Below are 6,451 nucleotides of genomic sequence, written 5' to 3' on the forward strand. Positions count from 1 at the left end.
TAGGGGGAGTGAGGGATGAGGAAGGAGAGATGGAGCGGGGAGCGGAGAGAGTGAATGGAGTGTTCAAGACATTTTATAAAAAATTATATGAAGCTCAACCCCCGGATGGGAGGGAGAGAATGATGGGCTTCTTGGATCGGCTGGAATTTCCCAAGGTGGAAGAGCAGGAAAGGGTGGGACTGGGAGCACAGATCGAGGTAGAAGAAGTGGTGAAAGGAATTAGGAGCATGCAGGCGGGAAAGACCCCGAGACCGGATGGATTCCCAGTCGAATTCTATAGAAAATATGTGGACTTGCTCGCCCCGGTACTGACGAGGACCTTTAATGAGGCAAAGGAAAGGGGACAACTGCCCCCGACTATGTCTGAAGCAACGATATCGCTTCTCTTAAAGAAGGAAAAGGACCCGCTACAATGCGGGTCCTATAGACCTATTTCCCTCCTAAATGTAGATGTCAAGGTAATGGCAATGAGAATAGAGGAATGTGTCCCGGGGGTGGTCCACGAGGACCAAACTGGGTTTGTGAAGGGGAGACAGCTGAACACGAATATACGGAGGTTGTTAGGGGTAATGATGATGGCCCCACCAGAGGGAGAAACGGAGATAGTAGTGGCGATGGATGCCGAGAAAGCATTTGATAGAGTGGAGTGGGATTATTTGTGGGAGGTGTTGAGGAGATTTGGTTTTGGAGAGGGGTATGTTAGATGGGTGCAGCTGTTGTATAGGGCCCCAGTGGCGAGCGTGGTCACGAATGGACGGGGATCTGCATATTTTCGGCTCCATAGAGGGACAAGGCAGGGATGCCCTCTGTCCCCATTATTGTTTGCACTGGCGATTGAGCCCCTGGCGATAGCGTTGAGGGGTTCCAAGAAGTGGAGGGGAGTACTTAGGGGAGGAGAAGAGCACCGGGTATCATTGTATGCGGACGATTTGCTACTATACGTGGTGGACCCGGCGGAGGGGATGCCAGAAATAATGCGGATACTTGGGGAGTTTGGGGATTTTTCAGGGTATAAATTGAACATGGGGAAAAGTGAGTTGTTTGTGGTGCATCCAGGGGAGCAGAGTAGAGAAATAGAGGACCTACCGTTGAGGAAGGTAACAAGGGACTTTCGTTACCTGGGGATCCAGATAGCTAAGAATTGGGGCACATTGCATAGCTTAAATTTAACGCGGTTGGTGGAACAGATGGAGGAGGATTTCAAGAGATGGGATATGGTATCCCTGTCAATGGCAGGGAGGGTGCAGGCGGTTAAGATGGTGGTCCTCCCGAGATTCCTCTTTGTGTTTCAGTGCCTCCCGGTGGTGATCACAAAGGCTTTTTTTAAAAGGATTGAAAAGAGCATCATGGGTTTTGTGTGGGCCGGGAAGACCCCAAGAGTGAGGAAGGGATTCTTACAGCGTAGCAGGGATAGGGGGGGGCTGGCACTACCGAGCCTAAGTGAGTATTATTGGGCCGCTAATATTTCAATGGTGAGTAAGTGGATGGGAGAGGAGGAGGGAGCGGCGTGGAAGAGATTAGAGAGGGCGTCCTGTAGGGGGACTAGCCTACAGGCTATGGTGACAGCCCCATTGCCGTTCTCACCGAGGAACTACACCACAAGCCCGGTGGTGGTGGCTACACTGAAGATTTGGGGACAGTGGAGACGGCATAGGGGAAAGACTGGAGCCTTGGGGGGGTCCCCGATAAGAAACAACCATAGGTTTGCCCCGGGGGGAATGGATGGGGGATATGGAATGTGGCAAAGAGCAGGAATAACGCAACTGAAAGATCTGTTTGTGGATGGGAAGTTCGCGAGTCTGGGAGCGCTGACTGAGAAATATGGGTTGCCCCAAGGGAATGCATTCAGGTATATGCAACTGAGGGCTTTTGCGAGGCAACAGGTGAGGGAATTCCCGCAGCTCCCGACACAAGAGGTGCAGGACAGAGTGATCTCAAAGACATGGGTGGGGGATGGTAAGGTGTCAGATATATATAGGGAAATGAGGGACAAAGGGGAGACTATGGTAGATGAACTAAAAAGGAAATAGGAAGAAGAGCTGGGGGAGGAGATTGAGGAGGGGCTGTGGGCAGATGCCCTAAGCAGGGTAAACTCGTCGTCCTCGTGTGCCAGGCTAAGCCTGATTCAGTTTAAGGTATTACACAGGGCACATATGACTGGAGCACGGCTCAGTAAATTTTTTGGGGTGGAGGATAGGTGTGCGAGGTGCTCGAGAAGCCCAGCGAATCATACCCATATGTTTTGGTCATGCCCGGCACTACAGGGGTTTTGGATGGGGGTGACAAAGGTGCTTTCAAAAGGAGTAGGAGTCCGGGTCGAACCAAGCTGGGGGTTGGCTATATTTGGGGTTGCACAAGAGCCGGGGGTGCAGGAGGCGAGAGAGGCCGATGTTTTGGCCTTTGCGTCCCTAGTAGCCCGGCGCAGGATATTGCTAATGTGGAAAGAAGCCAAGCCCCCGGGGGTGGAGACCTGGATAAATGACATGGCGGGGTTTATAAAGCTAGAGCGGATTAAGTTCGTCCTAAGGGGGTCGGCTCAAGGGTTCACCAGGCGGTGGCAACCGTTCGTCGAATACCTCGCAGAAAGATAGACGGAATGGGTAAAAGAAGGCAGCAGCAGCAGCCCAGGATCGGGGGGGGGGGGGGGGGGGGGGGGGGGGAGGAGGAACCAGAAGGACTCTCAGGGTTGTTAATATATACTGTATAATATGTATTGGTCGTTGCTACAGATAATTATATATTGGACTGTTAAATTATATTTTTGGAGAGTGTTACTTGTGACAAGGCAGTTGCCAATTAGGGCTAGTTTTCATTTTTGTTATTTATTATTTATTCATTTTTGTTTATAAAATAGGTCATTGTTATTTGTGTTGTTATAATATTGTGTAAAGGATGCACAATGTACTGTGTTGGTTGACCAAAAATTTTCAATAAAATATTTAATTAAAAAAAAAACAGTAATACAAACAAACACAAGAGCAAGAACAAACAGGAACATCATAAGAAATGAATAAATAACAACTTACGGTTGCGGCTATGCGGAGTTAAGTCGCACGTTCGGCAGCTCCGTCAGAACTGACTTTTGGGCTTTTTTGAGGGGCCCCAACAGCGTTTGTTTGACAGTTCCCAGTGTGGGAATGTGACAGTACGGTTCCCCCGGCACTGTAAGGATTGGGACCAGGAGTGGAGTGGTCAAAAAAGTGATTTTGGTGCAGCGAAAAGTGCGAGGGAGGAGAAGCAAGATGGCGGCGGGTGGAGACCAAGCAGCGTGGGCGCAATGGTCGCAGGAGCTGCAGGGGTTCCTCAAGCGCTGCTTGCGGACCTGAAGGCAGAGCTGCTGGAACCGGTGAAGGCGACGATTGACAAACTGGTCGAGACCCAGAAGGCCCAAGGGGTGGCGATCCGGGAGGTGCGGCAAAAGGCCACGGAGAATGAGGATGAGATCTTGGGCCTGGCGGTGGAGGCGCACGAGGCGCTGCACAAGAAGTGGCAGGAAAAGTGTGAGGACATGGAGAATTGGTCAAGGAGGAAGAATCTTCGGATTCTGGGTCTCCCGGATGGAGTGGAGGGGTCGGATGCCGGGGCATACATGGTCACGATGCTTAACACGCTGATGGGCGCGGGAGCTTTCCCGAAGCCCCTGGAGCTGGATGGGGCTCACAGAGGTGAGGAGGCCCAAGGCCAACGAGCCGCCGCGGGCGGTACTGGTGCGGTTCCACCGCTTTGTGGACAGGGAGTGTGTCCTGAGATGGGCAAAAAAGAATCGGAGCAGCAGGTGGGAGAACACACAGATCCGAATATATCAGGACTGGAGTGCGGAGGTGGTCAAGAAGAGGGCCGGCTACAACCGGGCTAATGCGATTCTGCATCGGAAGGGTGTGAAACTCGGGATGCTGCAGCCGGCGCAATTGTGGGTCATGTTTCAGGATCGGCACCATTACTTCGAGACGCCGGAGTAGGCATGGACTTTTATCCAAACTGAAAAGTTGGACTTGAACTGAGGGTTTGTTGGGAGGGGGTGCCGAGGGGGGTTACTGTGTTTTTGGGGATGCTCTGGTCTGTTTTCTTTGGTGCTGAGTGGGGTGGGGCGAAATGATTCGAAGTGGGGGCTGTGTGGGAATCGGTGGTTGGAAGGAGGGGGCCCAGAGGCGGGGAGGGGGGAAGAGTTGGAGGCCAGAGAGGGTGGGGCCGGCTTGGTGGGAAAGCGTGGGCTTTTTCCCACGCAAGGGAAGGAAGGGGGCGGGCCGGGGGGGGCGGTGGGTGCTGGAGAGGAGCGCACACTGATTGCCAGGAGAAGGAGGGGATTCTCGCACTGGGGGGTCGATGGAGTGGCGGGAGAGGCCGGGGTCAGCAGGAGTCAGCTGACTTACGGGAGTGCCATGGGGGGAGCAATACAGCTGCGGGAGGGGGGGGGGGGTGGGGGGCGAGAACTGGGTTGCTGCTGCATTGACCAAAGGGGAGCTGGTGTTCAGAGAGAGAGCCGGGGCGGGATTTCGCCGCCTGGGGAATGGAGGGTGCGGGGGGACGCGGGCACGTGGCTGGCCTAGAAAGGGAGATGGCTAGTCGCCCCCTGATCCGGCTGATAACTTGGAATGTGAGAGGCCTGAACGGGCTGGTCAAGAGGGCCCGTGTGTTCGCGCACCTGAAGGGACTGAAGGCAGATGTGGTTATGCTCCAAGAGACGCGTTTGAAGGTGGCTGATCAGGTTAGGCTGAGAAAGGGGTGGGTAGGGCAGGTTTTCCACTCGGGTTTGGACGCCAAGAATAGAGGGATGGTGATTTTGATGGGGAAGCGGGTGTCGTTGAGGTGCTGAACATCATGCCAGATAATGGAGGTCGGTACGTGATGGTGAGTGGTAGGTTGCAGGGGGTGCGGGTGGTACTAGTGAATGTATATGCCCCGAATTGGGACGATGCCAGATTCATGAGGCGCATGCTGGGTCGGATTCCGGACCTGGAGGCAGGGAGCCTGATAATGGGGGGGGGACTTCAACACGGTGTTGGACGGGTAAGAGGCCGGCTGTGGCCAAGGTGCTTAGGGGGTTTATGGACCAGATGGGGGGAGTGGACCCATGGAGGTTTGCCAGGCCGAGGGCCAGGAAATTTTCCTTTTTTTCCATGTCCGTAAAACCTACTCCAGATAGATTTTTTTCATTATGAGTAGGGCGCTAATCCCGAGAGTGGAGGGCATGGAATATTCGGCTATAGCTATTTCAGACCATGCCCCGCATTCGGTGGAGCTGGAGTTGGGGGAGGAGAGAGACCAGCGCCCGCTGTGGCGCCTTGCTGTGGGACTGTTGGCGGATGAGGAGGTGTGCGGGCGGATTCGGGGGTGTATTGAAAGATACTTGGAGGCCAATGACAATGGGGAGGTGCAGGTGGGAGTAGTCTGGGAGGCGCTGAAGGCGGTGGTCAGGGGAGAGCTAATCTTCACTAGGGCCCATAAGGAGAGGAGAGAGAGGGAGAGATTGGTGGGGGAGATATTAAAGGTGGATAGGAGCTATGGAGAGGCCCCCGAGGAGGGACCACTTAAGGAGCGACGAAGCCTCCAGACCAAATTCGACTTGTTGACTACCAGGAAGGCAGAGGTGAAGTGGAGGAAAGCGCAAGGGGCGGTGTACGAGTATGGGGAGAAGGCGAGCCGGATGCTGGCACATCAGCTCCGTACGCAGGAGGCAGCGAGGGAGATTGGTGGAGTTAGGGATAAAGGGGGGAACACGGTGCGGAGCGCGGTGGGAATAAATGGGGCATTCAGGGACTTTTATGAGGAGCTGTATAGGTCTGAGCCCCCGACAGGGAGGGGGGGGATGCGGCGATTTTTAGATTGGCTGAGGTTCCTGAGGGTGGAGGAGGAGCAGGTGGTTGGGTTGGGGGCACCGTTTGGGCTGGAGGAGCTGGTCAAGGGGCTAGGAAGCATGCAGGCAGTGAAGGCACCGGAGCCGGATGGGTTCCCGGTAGAATTCTATCGGAAGTACATGGACTTGTTGGGCCCACTGCTGGTGAGGACTTTCAATGAGGCGAGGGAGGGGGGGGCCCTGCCCCGGCAATGTCCAGGGCGCCGATCTTGAAGCGGGACAAGGACCCATGACAGTGTGGGTCGTACAGGCCGATCTCGCTCCTGAATGTCGACACGAAGTTGCTGGCGAAGGTGCTGGCTACAAGAATTGAGGACTGTGTCCCGGGGGTGATTCACGAGGACCAGACGGGATTTGTGAAGGGTAGGCAGTTGAACACCAATGTACGGAGGCTCCTTAGTGTAGTTATGATGCCTTCAGTGGGGGGGGAAGCGGAGGTAGTGGCGGCTATGGACGCGGAGAAGGCCTTCGATAGGGTGGAGCGGTAGTATCTTTGGGAAGTGTTGCGGAGGTTTGGGTTCGGAGGGGGGTTCATCAGTTGGGTTAGGCTACTTTATAAAGCCCCGGTGGCGAGCGTGGCCACGAACCGGCGGAGGT

The sequence above is a fragment of the Scyliorhinus torazame genome, chromosome 12 (assembly GCF_047496885.1).
Source record: "Scyliorhinus torazame isolate Kashiwa2021f chromosome 12, sScyTor2.1, whole genome shotgun sequence".
Lineage (NCBI taxonomy): Eukaryota > Metazoa > Chordata > Chondrichthyes > Carcharhiniformes > Scyliorhinidae > Scyliorhinus > Scyliorhinus torazame.